Source organism: Anser cygnoides, chromosome 2 (genome assembly GCF_040182565.1).
Source record: "Anser cygnoides isolate HZ-2024a breed goose chromosome 2, Taihu_goose_T2T_genome, whole genome shotgun sequence".
Taxonomy (NCBI): domain Eukaryota; kingdom Metazoa; phylum Chordata; class Aves; order Anseriformes; family Anatidae; genus Anser; species Anser cygnoides.
Window position 1 is genome coordinate 145842574 of NC_089874.1, and position 17515 is coordinate 145860088.

Here is a 17515-nt window from a genome sequence, read left to right on the forward strand (position 1 = left end):
CTGTCCTTGCTTCCACTCTCTGCAGGCTTCTTTTTTTGTGTTTGATTTTGGCCAGAAGCTCCTTGTTCATCCATGCAGGCCTCCTGGCATTTTTGCCTGACTACTTGTTTGTCAGGATGCATCGATCTTGAGCTTGGAGGAAGTGAACCTTGAATATTAACCAGCTTTCTTGGGCCCCTCTTCTCTCCAGGGCTTTGTCCCTTGGTACTCTACCAAGCAGATCCTTGAAAAGGCCAAAGTCTGCTCCCCCAAGGTCTAGGGTAGCAAGCTTGCTGTACTCTGTTATTACATTCCAGGAACATTCCAGGAACTTCCTGGATTACCTGTGCCCTATTGTGATGTCCCTCCAACAGATATTGGGGTGGTTGAAGTCCCCCATGAGGACCAGGACTTGTGAACTTTAGGGTGCTCTTATCTGCAGAGGGTCTCATCCACTCATCCACTCATTCTTCCTGGCATTGCCACCACCACTTTATGTGGTCATTTTGCCACTTTGTCACCTCTCTCATCTGTTTTACTTTTTCCTGCTTCATCTTGACAAGTCACTTGAGGGGGTCCATATCTCTGGAGGTACATAAGCTTTGCATTACAATCCTCTGGATAAACTTGTAAGGACTGTGCTTGGTCATTCTGATTGATGTAACTGTCACCATACAGATGTAGTTTGCATTTAGGAAACCATACAACCTTCTTTCTGACCTGCATTTAGGTATTATGATACTTAATGTTTAATAAATTTATCTTCTATGGCCATTGAATAGATTAAAATTCAGAATAATTATTACACTTTATTTTATTCCTTATTTTTCCTTCATGCTGTCACTGAAAGGAAAAAAATAAGATTGCTGGAAGTGTTTTATCCATGTGTTGTGTTATTTTTTATTTATTTTTCATTAGTTTGTTTTAATTTTACTACTGATTTACTTTGGCTTTATATGGTCAGTTTTAAGGATGATTACAATATTATTTGTATTTTGGAATTCTTAGATGAATTTCTGTTTCAGCTCTTTTTAGAGTGATGCTTTAGAAATATGAAGCTGCCATGATCAATTGAGGAGGACTTTGACAAAAAGAACAGAACACAGATTTCTCTGAAGACATGTTTAAGGGCTTTTGTCTGTAGCTGTTATGCTATCTGCCATGTGATTCTTGTGTTTCACATTCACAGAGCTTGTTTGGGTTAAGAACATTTTGATTATGCCAATCTAGTGGTCATTGTCATGCATTTTTACATGAGATCTATTTAAGGAAGAAGGAGTAAACAACCTCTGGTATTTCATTTGCGGCTATACTGAAGTGAGATATATAACCAGTTTATGAATATTATTCCACTTTAATAATTCTAAACAGAAAAATTTGTTCCTCATTTCATAACACGCTCCTGTTTTGGGAAACACTGGTATTTTCTGTCCTAAAAACACAACCAAACCTTTGCAACTTCATAATGAAATCAGGCTGTTTAGCAAAGAGTAAGGGCTTTAGAAATCTTTTCAGATAGGGATTTTTTAAGACTGACCATAAGAGTAACATCAGAGGAATGCTTAAATGAACACATCAAGGTTCTCAAGTAGTGAAATACTGAAATAATTGTAAATTTAAAATGTACAAATATATTTTAAGAGCCAAAATTTGAAAACTATGTTGGGAAAAATATAGGCCTTATTCCTATTGCCATGTGCAAGTGATTCAATGACAACCTTGAGACCCAGTTTCCTGAGCACTGGATAAAAACTTCTTATGAATATATTCACTGCATTTAAAAGGGTCACTGACCTCAAGCTTGCAAAACTTCCACATATTGTTAAGTGGGCTTTAAACTAAAGATAAAACAGGGAAAAGAACTGTCACATAGCACAAAGTAACTAACATGATCTCCCAACCCACAAAATAAGCAAATGCTGAATAAATTAACTAACTTTTATTTCAGAACAAAACAGTGAATATTAACATTATAAAATATCTAGATGAAGAGAAAAACAAGATCAAGAGACTGCATTATATGATGGGCCTGTTCTAGCATGAATAACAACTTTGTGATAGTCATAAATAAATATATCGTCACTATGTGGATATAATAATATTTCTATAAAACATTATAAAATAAACTATATTATAAAGATGACATATCAGAAATGGGTAACAAATCAAAACTATGCAATATGATTGGATTTTTTTTTTGTTTGTTAATACAAAACAAACAAAGAGCAATAGAACTGGGGGAGGGCATTTTTTTCTCCAGCTAACCTGAAATTAATTGTATACAATGTGACTGATTATCTGCTACCAAAGAGATTCAGGCAAACAAAGAAATGTTTCTGAATAGATGTTGTTTTCAGATTCTAAACATACCCTCATGAATAACAGGAGTGAGACAATTATTGTATTCTTAAAAGATAATGCAAAACATCAAACTGGTATAAAAATGCTTTTAAATACAATCAGTTGTTTCTATCAGAATAACCTTGGTAAAGTTCTGGGAAAAATGATGATTCATTATCATAGAAATTATCTTTAAAAAATTGCATATTGTAACCTCATAAGAACCATTAGCTATTGGCTTTAATTGAAAAAATGGATACGCATGCCAAAAGAAATATAATTGAGGTCAAATATATATATATATATATATATATATATATATATAAAACAACCTTGAACAGAATTATATAAAAAGCAACCTTATTCTGATAGCTTTCTGCACAAGCACTGAACTCAGTCCCAATAGATTTAAGCTATAGAGAGGGAAAATTTATCTTCAGTTTTAAAGAAAATCTTTATTCTTAATTACTTCAACCGTATGTGCATGTCTGTGTGTGTGTGTGTGTACAGGTATGTGTGTGTTTATACATGCAAATATGTGCTCATTGTGGTAGCAATATAGCATTCTCATCTTAAATATGTTTTTATAAAATGACTTGTCCTCAGACAGGTTAAAAAAGAGCTGTGACTTTCAACTCCATGACACTATCATAATTGGTCACAGAAGACATTCAGAGAGTCGTCTGTCTATCAGTATTTCCAGTTTACCTGTCACTGAAATAAGTAAACACTAATTACAAGGATTAGGAGAAGCATCTATGCTATCCCAATAGAATTATCTTGACTGTCCATCTTAATAACAAGTTATGTTTCTATACATCATTCAAGTGTCATATTATTTACATCTATTTTTAATTAGCTATTTTTCCTTTAATATTTTTGTTTTGTTAGCAGCTGATGAAGAGATATTCTACTGACATTTTCAAATCCATGGTATCAGTATACATATTTGGATAAGATATTTTTCTAGCTGCTGTAACATCCTTCAGCATGTCAAATCTAGACAGGAGAGTTTGTTCAAGGTCATTTACGTTTGACAGAATCTGTCATGTTGCAGTTCAATACCTGACCTCAATGAGTGACACTGATAAAGCCTGATACCAGGTATCTCTTATGTGTGGCAGCTTTTACTGCTTTATTTTTATTTTAGTGTATCTCTTTGTTAATTATCACCTCTATTTAGGCACAAAAAATGAATGGAAAATGAGACTGCTAAGACAGCCTAGGACTCTAATACAAGGCTGACCTTATTTAGACCTATCATGTCTTTTTATAATCTTTACTTATGATAGAAGCCAATATTTTATTATTTTTTGGCATACAAAAACTGCTACAACAAGTTGATTCTTAGGACAGCTACTAAAATTAAGCAGCAACCATCATTTTCATTGGGAATTGAAAATGTAGTCCTGCAGCTGATATACTTATTTTAATTTATATGCTAGCTGACTACAATATATTTCCTTAAGATATGATCTCGGTATACAATTAAGCAAACTGCTGTATGTCTGCCATGAAGGCTGATTCAGAATTTTGATTTATTTCGGCTTTGGGTTTTGAATTCCTGAGCTTTGCTATATTGTGTAGATGATAAAATATTTAAAATTGATTTCAATATTCATCAAATTATGTTACTTGCACTGGTGAAAAAATGTTAACTACATCTGTGTAAAAACTTATGTTCTTTTGCCTAAGATGACTCAAAAGCAGGTATTTTCTGTCTGGTTTGATAGAGAGGAAATGAACTGGAAAAGATGGGTGTCTTCAGTTACAGTTTATCTAAGTGGTTTCATTAAACTGCAGACACCATGATTCTGTAGAGAGAGAATATTTCTGGTGTCACATAAAACCAATGGGATAGCCATTGCTGATTTGAAAGGAAGCAAAACTCTGCCCCTGGGGTACATCAGTCGTTCCTGAGGCTGGGTTCCCTGTGGAGAGGGATGAACTGAACCAGCCACCCATTATGTGTTGCTCAATAGTAAGGTATTCATGTGTTAAGGGTTTCATTTAACTGGAGTGTTGTTCCTTTTCATTTCATAACTTATTACTCAGTTTTGATGTCATTAAGAATACTCATTCTTGATGACATCTCCTTCAAATATGGTGAGACCTTGAGATCATTTAACATGTGACTCCATATTCTGCCATGATGATGTGTATAATGCCCCTATGTAGTCCTAAAATATTTAAAGATGAAGAATTTTTTTTTTTTTTCAGAGGATCTAATAATGTATTGCTATTGTGTATTTGAGGGTGATGATATGGGGGACAAAGCTTACAGAGGTAAAATAAATATGATATAAGAGGGGACCAGTATAGTATTTTCATTTCTCCAGTCAGTCCTGAGATCAGCAAAATTTCATCCAAGCTGGTCACCAGGAGGTTTATAAAACACTTTTTTAGAAAACATAAATTGGATTCTGGAATTTATTCATCTGATAATACTCATCAGAGTGAAAGCGAGCTGACATATCATAGAATCATTCAGTTTGGAAGAGACCTCTAAGATTATCTAGTCCAACCTTTAAGATGCATGCTGTGACTGGCAGTTCTGTTTATTGTTAGAGATATATGGGGGTACTTCTGCGTTTAAATCTTATTTTAAATTTCTGCAGATATGCACAGGCTTCAAAGTGAACTAGATGACTTTTTCAGGAATTATTCCAACCCTACAGAGTTAAAAACTTGAATTTCTCTGTAGTGCTCTCTCTGTACCTTTTCATTCACAAGGCTGATTAAGGATTCTTGGCAGTTCAAGTAACTTAAAACTTGCAGCCTATTGAGAATCCAGAGCAGAGCATTTCAACCACTGTATGGGGGAAGGTAGAGTGAGGGAAGAGAAAGAGGACTGAGTTGACTTGTTGCTTCTGCAGTAAGGGTTGCAGTAGAAGTACAGTAGATACTGCTTTGAAGAACGACACTGCTTAGCTCTCCCTTAGCAACAACAAACCAGACTATCTCTCTCTCCCATACCATGCAGAAGAGCCATGAATATTTTGTTTCCCTCAATAGCCTCCTGCCCTTGGCAAATGTACATTTTGTCTCTACATAAAGCTTACTGTTTCAATGCTTCTTGAAAATAAATTTAACACTACTGAAGGTTTGTTACAAATATGTGACATATACATTTGCACTGCTCAATGCTAGGTTTGAAGAACTACTGGACATGCGTTCTTTCCAATTCCTGCTCTCTTCTGATTTGGTGTCATTGCTCATAAACCAAGGATCACGAACAATGCTGTGTGAGATATTTCTGATCAACTCATCATAATACCAGTGTTTGGATCAAGGCACTCTGAAAATCCATTTCTGTATGCTTTCCTTATTTGCAGAAAATATTTTTCCTTTCCTTCTTCCCTTCCCTTCCCTTCCCTTCCCTTCCCTTCCCTTCCCTTCCCTTCCCTTCCCCCTTCCCTTCCCTTCCCTTCCCTTCCCTTCCCTTCCCTTCCCTTCCCTTCCCTTCCCTTCCCTTCCCTTCCCTTCCCTTCCCTTCCCTTCCCTTCCCTTCCCTTCCCTTCCCTTCCCTTCCCTTCCCTTCCCTTCCCTTCCCTTCCCTTCCCTTCCCTTCCCTTCCCTTCCCTTCCCTTCCCTTCCCTTCCCTTCCCTTCCCTTCCCTTCCCTTCCCTGCCCTGCCCTGCCCTGCCCTGCCCTGCCCTGCCCTGCCCTGCCCTGCCCTGCCCTGCCCTGCCCTGCCCTGCCCTGCCCTGCCCTGCCCTGCCCTGCCCTGCCCTGCCCACCTGCCCTCACCTGCCCTCACCTGCCCTCACCTGCCCTGCTGCCTTGCCCTCACCTTTCCTTTCCCTTCCCCTTTCCCTGCCCTTCCCCTTCCCGTTCCTTACCCTTTCCCTGCCCTTTCCCACCTGTCCTGCCTGTCCTTTCCCATCCCTTCCTTTCTTTTCCTTTTTCCCTTTTTCCTTTTTCTTTTTCCCCTTTTTCTTTTTCCTTTTTTTTTCTTTTTCCTTTTTCTTTTTCCTTTTACCTTTTTCTTTTTCTTTTTCCTTTTTCTTTTTCTTTTTTTTTTCTTTTTCCTTTTTCTTTTTCTTTTTCCTTTCCTTTTGCCTTTGTCCTTTCCCATCCCTTCCTTTTTCTTTTTCTTTTTTTTTTCTTTTTCTTTTTCTTTTTCTTTTTCTTTTTCTTTTTCTTTTTCTTTTTCTTTTTCTTTTTCTTTTTCTTTTTCTTTTTTTTCTTTTTCTTTTTCTTTTTCTTTTTCTTTTTCTTTTTCTTTTTCTTTTTCTTTTTCTTTTTCTTTTTCTTTTTCTTTTTCTTTTTCTTTTTCTTTTTCTTTTTCTTTTTCTTTTTCTTTTTCTTTTTCTTTTTCTTTTTCTTTTTTTTCTTTTTCTTTTTCTTTTTCTTTTTCTTTTTCCTTTTTCTTTTTCTTTTTCTTTTTCTTTTTCTTTTTCTTTTTCTTTTTCTTTTTCTTTTTCTTTTTTCTTTTTCTTTTTCTTTTTCTTTTTCTTTTTCTTTTTCTTTTTCTTTTTTTTTTCTTTTTCTTTTTCTTTTTTTTCTTTTTCTTTTTCTTTTTCTTTTTCTTTTTCTTTTTCTTTTTCTTTTTCTTTTTCTTTTTCTTTTTCTTTTTCTTTTTCTTTTTCTTTTTCTTTTTCTTTTTCTTTTTCTTTTTCTTTTTCTTTTTCTTTTTTTTTCTTTTTCTTTTTCTTTTTCTTTTTCTTTTTCTTTTTCTTTTTCTTTTTCTTTTTCTTTTTCTTTTTCTTTTTCTTTTTCTTTTTCTTTCTCTTTTCATTGAATGGAAGCTTTATAATCCTCTTACAGTGATATTTATTCTCAAATATTTTCTGAAACTTTTCTCCGTTTCTTAGAACAAAGAGTCCTCTTTGAATGTGTTCAACATACTTTGGTGCAACAGGGCCTAGATAAAAGACATTGACCTAACTCCAGAAATGTGGGCTCCGCACAGTCCCAAGCACATTCCAGGAAGGACAACTCGTCTGTTTAATGTAAGACAGAGCAACTAGAGCTACAAAGGCAATAGACAGGTCAGCTGCAGCAATGTTCTTATTACAGAACAGAACCAAAGCAAAACAGTGCACAATTTAGAAGCCCTCACACAGCTGAATGTACAGCTGAACTTGTTACAGACTTTCAAATAGAAGAAAAGCATATGCATTTTATCTCCAGTTGTAGGAAAGGTGTTTTCTAGAAAGTGGTTATTGATTTTACCACAGCATAATCATTCCATCATATGTAGATACAGTATCCTCTGTAGGTCTGACTTTTCCTAGTAAGAAATATAGCAAAGGAAACTTACTTCACTACATATTGTTCTGGATGTAGTGGTTTAGACAAATCACACAGTCAACACATTATTTACATTCCTGCTGTTAAAAAAGCAAGTTTATTTCCTAAATTGCTTCTCGGGTTTGCAGGTATTTACACATGTAGATGTGTCAGAACACTATATCTATGATGATATTAACATATATTTTTCTTAATCCAGTACAATAAAACACAAGCAGAATATGCAGTAACTTTACATCTATGTTCAAGCATTCAGCCTGGGACTTAAATTACAGCCTTGCTATTAAATCGCTGATGACATCAACTGTATTATTTGATTTGATCTTGAATGATTTACAACACAGGCATGGTTTTACACCCTAGTCTTAAATTATATATTGGTGATCATCTGGAACTGAACAAGTTTACAAGGATCAATCCTTTCCAAATCTGACTACGGAGATGGCTTTACACCATGTGACAGAAACTTGACTGACACCAGCTGCCACGCTGGATTTGATGGAAGGGATAAAGGTTAAAACTACCTCCAACATCTCAATAAATTGACAGTTCTGCTCTGTCCACTATCCTCATTTTTGTTAAATTTCTCACAGTTCTCCCATATTGTTCAAATCTCTCACGAGGAAATTTACTTTTACTCTTCTCACTCCTCCATAAAGCTTATTGAAGCCTGGGGAGGATTACAACACAAGTAAGCTCCAAGTGATATATATATATCAGTTTGAAATGAGGCCAAGTACAAATCTTACTGGTGCTCTTCTAGCTGCAGGCAGTACAAGAACCTCAGGTGATCTAAAATTCCATTTTTACATTCCCTGTGCCATTTCTTTAGCCTCAGAAGTTTTCATTGCACAGATGAAGTCCTAACATTTTTTTAATTATGTGAACTTACCTCTACTTTTACACTTTACTTATTTTTTATGATTTTTCTGCCTTTGCAGATGCGACAAAGTAGCCTGAAAAATAAATTTGTTGAGGTTTTGCAGTTTACCAGCATACAGAAATAGTCAGAATGGGTTCCCTCCTCCATACTATCTTCAACCTTGTTCTTTCAAATCCCTTCTGTTTAATATGCAATATTTTCCTTTTTTGGAAAAAAACTTAGTTTCTTTCAATGTGGCTTCTCCTTCTTCTGGAATTCTTTGAAATTTTAAATTTAGAGACATTATACTTAATGTTGTGTTATTAAACTGCATAGAGGTGCTATATTAGGCAACATTTTGAAGTGCTCTTTAAAATTTTCTTCTAACTATTCTTGACAGTAACACATTGAAATACAATTCACAGTAAACAAACAAACAAAAAAGTTTTATTACTTTTAAAATCAGAATCAATCTACAAAAATCTGAGTCTTATGCTGAGTTTGGGCAATACCTCAATGTGTTATGGGACTACATATTTGTGTGTGTTCCCTCTGAATATATTTTTTCCTTGTCTTCACTTAAATTCTCACTGAATATGAGATTCACATAGTTTTGTTTATTTTTTTGAGCTCCATTGGTGTGCTTACCACTATTCAAAACATAGACAAAGAACCAGTGACTGTCCTGAATTGTTTTACAGCATAGATTACATGAGTAAAGAATGATTTGTGCTTGCATTCCTTTGACATTTATTTTTCATTTATGGAATTTTCAACATTCCCTTCAGAAATCTTCTTAGGCCACCAACCATGAACTACATCTGTTAATGCTTTGTGTGAGGGATGGCTGTTGCTGAGCACACACATCAGGAGGAAGAGCTTTGGATTTTTTGTTTGTTTTGCATGACTATGTGCAGGCTAGATGATAAGGTTTGGGTTAGATCAGCATAGTTCTACTGACTTCAGAGTCCTACAGTAGCTTGTACTTGTTCAATTGAAATTCATTTTTATATTAACTTCAAAGTATATCATGTCTGGTTAAACACAGATCTGGTAACCAAGGATATAAAAATGTTTGCTCTAATGAAAGAAAACAAAATATGTCATAGACTTACTGCCTTGCTTGTTGGGGACTCTGATTTGAAATCCCCTAAAAATTGTCAGGTGAGGTGGCTGATTGCCACTTTCTTGTTATTGAATATTTCTCTGGGGCCCCAGCACAGCTGATGCACCTAGAGACTGCAACATCCACCATCTGCTTTCAGTGTTGAAAATGGATGTTACAGATATTATTTTTTTATTTTTATTTTTCCTGTTATGAAGGTGTTGCATAAAAAATATTAGTATTGTGAGAGACAGTTGTAGGTTGGACATTATTTCCATTATTTTTTCCATTATTTCCATTTATTTCCATTATTTATTTCCATTATTTATCGGCAGTCCTGGCTATCAGGGGAGGTCCCAGTCGACTGGCAGCTAGCAAATGTGACGCCCATCTACAAGAAGGGCCAGAGGGTAGACCCGGGGAACTATAGGCCTGTTAGTTTGACCTCAGTGCCAGGGAAGCTCATGGAGCAGATTATCTTGAGTGTCATCACACGGCACTTGCAGGGCAACCAGGCGATCAGGCCCAGTCAGCATGGGTTTATGAAAGGTAGGTCCTGCTTGACGAACCTGATCTCCTTCTATGACCAAGTGATGCGCTTGGTGGATGAGGGGAAGGCTGTGGATGTGATCTACCTTGACTTCAGTAAGGCTTCTGATTCCATTTCCCACAACATTCTCCTCAAGAGACTGGCTGCTCGTGGCTTGGACCGGCGTACGCTTTGTTGGGTTAAAAACTGGCTGGATGGCCGGGCCCAAAGAGTTGTGGTGAATGGAGCCAAATCCAGTTGGAGGCCGGTTACTAGTGGAGTCCCCCAGGGCTCAGTGCTGGGGCCGGTCCTCTTTAATATCTTTACCGATGACCTGGATGAGGGGATCGAGTGCACCTCAGTAAGTTTGCAGATGACACCAAGTTAGGTGCGTGTGTCGATCTGCTCGAGGGAAGGAAGGCTCTGCAGGAGGATCTGGATAGGCTGGAGTGATGGGCTGAAGCCAACTGTATGAAGTTCAGCAAGGCCAAGTGCCGGATCCTGCACCTGGGAAAATTTTCTCACTGCACACACTTAGTGCCTTAGTCTTTTGTAAGGCTTAAGGTGTTTTCTTTTATAACTGTCTTTGCACTTGTCATGGCATTGCTCTGTGATGAGTTAAGGATATGTGAGCAATGTTTCTGAGGAAGATAATGTCAGTTCATCTAATAGAAAATATTGTTGGAGTTGGGAACAGGCAACCTTCCAGGCAAACAAACTGTTCTTTTATGTGTTCAAGAGTTTGTTCTTGTTTCTCCAGTATAGCAGTTGCTATAATGACAGATTACATCTTCCTGCAAATCTCACCTCCTTCAGATCATTCCCCAGTGGAAAAAAAGCTTTTCAGGTGATTTCATAGTAACGGTTTTAGGTTTTTATTCTTTCCGTTTGTTTATTTATTTATTTATTTCTAAGTTCTGATCATTATTTTTAGTAATTGAAATATATTTCAAGCATCCTCTTTCATTAATTGCATGGTACTTCCTAGCTACTCAACATACTGTTACTGTAGTATGTGGTATGTTATTGGTTGAGATAAGAGACAGGCATATATATTTATGTATATTTTTAAATGTTTGCATTCAAGGCATGAAAATGTTTTATAAAATGTATCTAGGGCAGCATTTACTTAGCCTGACTGAGGCATGGAATTTACATTTAAAATGGTAAGTGCTTAATGACAAAAACTCTTAAACTTCAGCTCTTGTATAGAAAATTAACCTGCTTTCAGAAATATTGCCAGGTAGCCCAAATTAAATTTGAAAGTACCTTTCAAATTTAAAAAGCCAAAAACATTTCAAGAAATATTCAGTTCATCAACAAAGAAGAGGGTCCAATTTATTACAAGTACACTGAATAAAGTAGCCAGAAAAAATGTTCATTTATTTTAAAGTAACATTTAATGAAAATATTATGTAGTTGGGTTTAGAATAATAAGCATGATATTGACAGAAATCAGTAGAGTCATCCCAATTTGTACCAGCTTAGAACTTCATTCATTGTATATTGTGCAAAAAATGAATGTGCTATGTACACACATGATGGATGAATTTAATAGTAATATCTTTTAGTGTAAAAAAATAGGCAATATGTTATTAAATATAAAAGATTTATGCAATACTGAGTGGTGGTTTTTTTTTTTTTTGTGTGTATGAAAAAAAAGTCTAACTGTAATTATTACCAGTTTTATTAAAACTTATTTATTTATTTATTTATGGTTTAAGTATGTTACTATTACAATTACAATTTTCTATAGTATATTACTGAGTCCAGTTTTATCTACTGTACTATTAGGAGATAATGTCAGTATTTGTTTTCCATTGGGGAAAAATACTATTAAGCTTTTCTATCTATGTAAGATAAAACATTAAATGCTTAAAACATTAAGTATGTAAAAATATGTAGCTGCTACAGAGAAACCTGCTGCTAGTACAAAATAATCTTAAGAAATCCTAGACAAAGTTTTAGGACATAACAGCAAAAGTTGATCAAATATTTTATGATAGAATATAATTTTTCAGGCAAGGCAGGACCAAGAAGGATGAATTAAGAAGGTCAATGAAACTGACCCTGGACCCAAATGAAAGGTGAAATTAAGAAGAGTCTTGATTAGAGCATTTCATTGCTCTTTACTAATTTTATCTCTAATACATTTATAACATGATTCGTACAAGACATTAAAATAATGTATTGGGAAGGATACAATGCAGGATAATGTTGATAATGTGAAATGTTGATAATGTTGAAAGTTTAATTAAATGATGCAACTATAGGTCACAGATTTTGTTTCAGTAATGTCTTTCTAATAGCTGGCAATGCTTATTAAGGTATTGTACAGTTGTTATTAGGAACAAATTGGTATTTCCAGATGATTTAAATCACTTTCCTGCCAGGGTAGTACTGAGGACAAAACCAAATAAATAAATGTCTGTGAAAACAGAATTAGTTTACCAAGCATTACTGCTGAGTTGCTATGGTTTTATTGCTAAGCCATGGCTGAACACACTGTTATGTAAACAATCATAAAACGTTTTAAAAAGCTTTGTGAATTTCAAGGTTTTCTACAGATGCAGATCCACAGCCTTACTGCAGACTTTCTATGACTTTTTCTTAATATTATTTATTTATTTATTTATTCCTGATATGGTAAAGAGGTTGTCTTTATATGTTGTCTCAAATATGAGCTTGTCGTTCTTCTCCCTGTAAGTGGCTGAACTGTAGTGTGAAAATCAAGTCAGTTCTGCCCTGACTTCCCTGGTCAAGATTTTCCAGGGAAAGGATGGGCGGATTTACCTACCAACAGGAGATAACTGGAGATAATTTTAATTTGCTTATTAGTTCAAAGAAAAAACCCTGAGGATACATGAAGATGGGTGTTTGTTTTTTGTTTTTTTTTTTTTTTTTTTTTGGAGTGCTAGTGCTCTTGCCCTTTTGTCTTATGCTTGTACAGCTAAATACAGTTACAGTTAACCAGGAGGCTCAGTCTGTTACAAGCAGGGAAGTGTCCAGAGTCCAGAAAAAAATCTCTTCGGCAATTTCTGCTGTGTCTCCCAACCAAGATGTTAATGTTAAAAGTCCCAATTCTACTACTTTAGCTATGATAGATTATCAAGAAAAGTATTTTCTCACTTTTTGAATAAATTTTGAATAAATTACTGGAAATATATGCTCTCTGTTCTCTGTACAGATAACTTATTGATAATATTTAAATATAACAAAGTCTGCATATTTTAGGATGCTCTGACAGTTTGTTTTTCTCTTCTACAGATTTACATGTGTTTTCCTGACAAACAAAGACAATCTTATGTGATTTCTGCTCCAGAGGATGTGAGAGAAGGTTCATATTGCTGCCATTGGGAAAATATATGAAGATTAGTTTCCAGTTTGATTTGCTTATATGGTGTGCCAAATCCTTGTGAACTCCTACACTGGCTGTTTTTATAGTTACCAAAGCAGTGGCATCCTTATTGTTTTTATTACTAAGAAGAAAATTTGTTTTTACAAATACATTACCAGTCTATGTGTATGTTTCTGTAATGCACTTCTGAACATACAATTGTAACAAATTTTAACAAACCTAGTTATATACCAATATATAAGAAATATGGATTGCAATACAGATATATGAGCATGATATTTTTCCATTTACATAGGTTGTACACATTTGTCAGTCTGGCTTTTTTTTTTTTTTCCCCATCAGATTTTTAATCAGATATTCCTGATTTGCTACTTAAATTCTTGCTCAAAAAGTTAATTGAATAGATCTATTTATTTATCTATTTATTTATTTCCTGATAACATTTTAGGATACTAATGTAACTGTTATAACCACAAATGAATTTAGTTGTATCTCTGGAAAGATTTGTTTCTTGGAATGGTTTCAATTAACATCTCTGTACTTCCTGCCTCCTGTACTTTCCCCTTTATTGAGAGATGCTATCTCATCTTTACGCCTACCAGTGAGAAAAAGGTAAGTATTTGATTTTAAGTTTTAAATGAACCTAAGTAATTGGTCACAGTAGATTTATCTTAAAGACATTTTTCAGTTCAATTGAAATATTGACTTTTGTGAAGCGAAAAGCTCATTTTGCATACCTGAGATCTCAGCAAGTTTTTAAAAGTCTCTAGACAGGTATTAACTGCAGGATAGAGACATGTTGCTTCTATATACACAATAAAGTGACATACACAGAATTTTTCACTATATTTTGGTCTCGTACGTATGACTTACATCTGAGATACCCATGAAGCACATACTGAAGACAGGTCGATGGGGTATAAAATAAATATAAGTGAATTAAGTTATTCCAAAAAGTCTCTTTTCACTGCCATATTTATTGCTCACCTTTCTTACATCTAAATGCACAGTTTAAACCCAAAGAAAAGCTGCAGATTAACTTTTTTTTTTTTTTTTTTTTTCCATTGAATACTAATCTAGAAGCCTCAACACCTTATTAAACATTGGCCTTTTCGGGAGTTAGTGGTGTCACACTAAGTGAGCATACATTATAAAACCTCATCAACATTTTGTCCTGTGTTTCAGCATGAAGAGTATGACCTATAATTATTTGAAAACAAGGAAATGTCATTGAAGAGTAAAGCAGAATAGTGAATTATTTGGTTGCCTGATTTTTTTTGTTTTGTTTTTGTTTGTTTGTTTTTTAACGAAAAGACTTAAATTTAATTGATTTGAATGATAATGTGAATTTTAAATTTAGTCATACTTTCTGTCTGAACAAATAACAAGTAACAGGTACAACTAAAACAATCTCACATTTTTGGGCTTAAAGATAGCTATTTTCAGTTACTGCTACTTCAAATTTATGGATGTAGATACATATATTAAGGCATTTTTATTAATGATTCATTGAGAAAGAAAATGCAGCAATCATTTGCTCTCATGTGTCCATTTTAGTTATCTGATTAAAATGTTCGGTTCATTTATTTATTTATTTAAAAAAATAAATTTGAAAAAAAAATGTTTAATGTAAAACAAAGTAGACAAATTATTATAAAGCATTTTTCTTAAATGTTAGAAGGTACTGAGGCACTGTAAATATATCTTCCAAAATGTTGAGAAATCTGCATGATCTATCTTTGCAGGTCAGAGATGAAAATAAGCATTGAATGGCTTTGAACTTCTTCTGTGGGTCAAGCCAAAGATCATTCAGGCCTTATGCCCCCTCTTTCAAGCTGCATTTGAAGTTTATGGAAAAGTACAATAGCAGATTATGTAAAGATTAAACCTTTCCTCATTTTCTTGAAGGTTTCACCAGTAATAGGCTCTTCCTGTATAACAGCAACAGACAAACCAAACAGTTTTCCCATAAACTTTTGATTGATTTTGGAACACATACTTTTGATCTCCAGAGAACTCCATAATTTAATGCCGTGTCTTGTGGAAAATGTCTCCTCTTGAGTCAGTCTGCTGCTGATTTCCCTGGCTGTCCCACAGCTCTTGAATTGGGAAAAACAGTGGTTCGTGTCTGCCTATTCTTTTCCTGATTATGTGGACCTCTTCATACCCTCTTCTCCTTATTTTTACCAAAGTATAAAAAACTAGACTAAGCTATCTTCACATGAAAACAATTGCATGCTTTCTTGTCCTTCTCCAAACTTTCCTTAATTCTCAAGACTATAGGATATAGATTACTCCAATAAGTAAATAAATACATAAATAATCATATTTACCATTTCTGTGCATTAAATTGATGGTTTTGGAAAAAATGTTTTCAAGATTTGTTTTCTGAATGGGAATATTTTAATTTGAGTCCTTCTCTGTGGATATGTAAGTTGTATTTTATGAAATCCCTTGCATAGTTATTTAGTGTAATCTCTTATTCATTATTTTTAATTTAATTTAATTTAATTTAAAGATTTGCAAAGTGATGTTGAGATACATTTTTATTTTTTTTATTATTATTATTTAGTTTTATATTTCCTGCAGCTTTTGTAACTGGGGCAAAATCTCAGGCATGTTATTTTCAGCTGAAGAGCATTCAAAAATTTGGAGAAGGTAGGCAAATTTTTACAAAACGCCAAATCTTTATAAGATTTATAAGATTTTACAAGATATTAGATATTACAAGATGTTCTTGTATGCAAATTAAACAGGTGGTGCAAAAGATGCAAAATGTTTTAAGAAAAAAAATGCTTGAGGAAGAATATTTATTAATGAATTGTAAAATATTTAGGGAAACAGATGGATATAAATCAATAGATTTAAATTATGAACTATAAGCTGTAGTATTTCATGTTGAATTAGTTGAAAATATTTGTACATATTCATTTGACATTTATCCCTGTTGTACACAAACTTTTTGGATAACCACGGGTCAGGAATCAGGACATGCATTTAATATACCTTGGCATAGCAAGCTGAGACAGTTTTGTTGTATTAACTTATTTTCATTGTGAATATGATGAATATTTAAAATAGAATAGAATATTTTTAAAACATGTTGCAAAATAATATCATTGTTACTTGGTTCTGCTTTACAGTAATTTGCCTAGAAAAGTGATCTTTGTGATCACTAAGGCAGATATTTATCCTCAGAACCTACAGTACGTGTAGAGATAGATAAAACCAGTGCAGTCTTAAGGTACTACTGCAGCCATTTGCTTTTCCAAAGAAGAAAATACTCTGTGTTTCTAACATTAAGGTAGGATAGAAGCAATATTGAATTACCCCTACTTGGGGAATGGAAGATGAATACAGAGATATATGTATATATAGGTGTATGAAAAATATTCTAGAAAATGTAAAGACAACATGTTATGACTGGAGAAGATTTATCATGACATACATTTTGGATAGTCCTCTGCTAGTGAAATGCTGCCCTTTGCCTGTCTGCAATGCTACACATGCTCTAAGAGCCATCCACAAGCAGCGTTGTGCTGTGTAGAAGCAGCACAGGGGAAATCAGAATGGTGGAACAGCTTTTCCTTGCACTCTTTCTTTGGGTGTGAAACATAAGTAGGTTACTTCAGAAAATGTCTGCTTAACTGACTTTCTACATGCTACAGGTATGATTTGCAGTCATCACAGAGACTAATTAATGAGAAAAAGTGCAGATAAGGCTAGGCAATGCAATAGTACTGGCTGAGTTGACCAGTCTTCTTAGTATCATGAATATGGAATAAACATTCATGCGGTGTCAAAACTTGAAAATTCAGTCATTCTATTTGCCTGGAGCTTCTGATACTATTTTTTTAAAGGAAGCAAATCTTCAAAGCATTTAAGGGGTACAATCATGTGATCTATAAAGATTCAGGAACTTCACCTATAAAACTTCAGGATTTTCAAATATGCTATGCTCTAGATAACTTCTCAATTTTTTGATTGGTAACTGTTATTTGTTTGGTATATTTTCCCCCAGTTGTGCATTTTCCAGTGCCTAGCTACAAGTAGCAGCCCTAAAATATTTAGTATCTCATCTCAGTC

General features: G+C 34.4%; 1 long non-coding RNA gene across 1 annotated transcript; it reads left to right on the top strand.

Moving 5' to 3' along the window:
- The first annotated feature begins 364 nt into the window (after positions 1 to 364).
- Positions 365 to 14299, top strand: LOC106035268 (uncharacterized). The gene is made up of 3 exons (XR_001206667.3): positions 365 to 570; positions 12093 to 12158; positions 13339 to 14299. It is a non-coding gene; the product is annotated as an uncharacterized lncRNA (long non-coding RNA).
- Positions 14300 to 17515: the final 3216 nt, after the last annotated feature.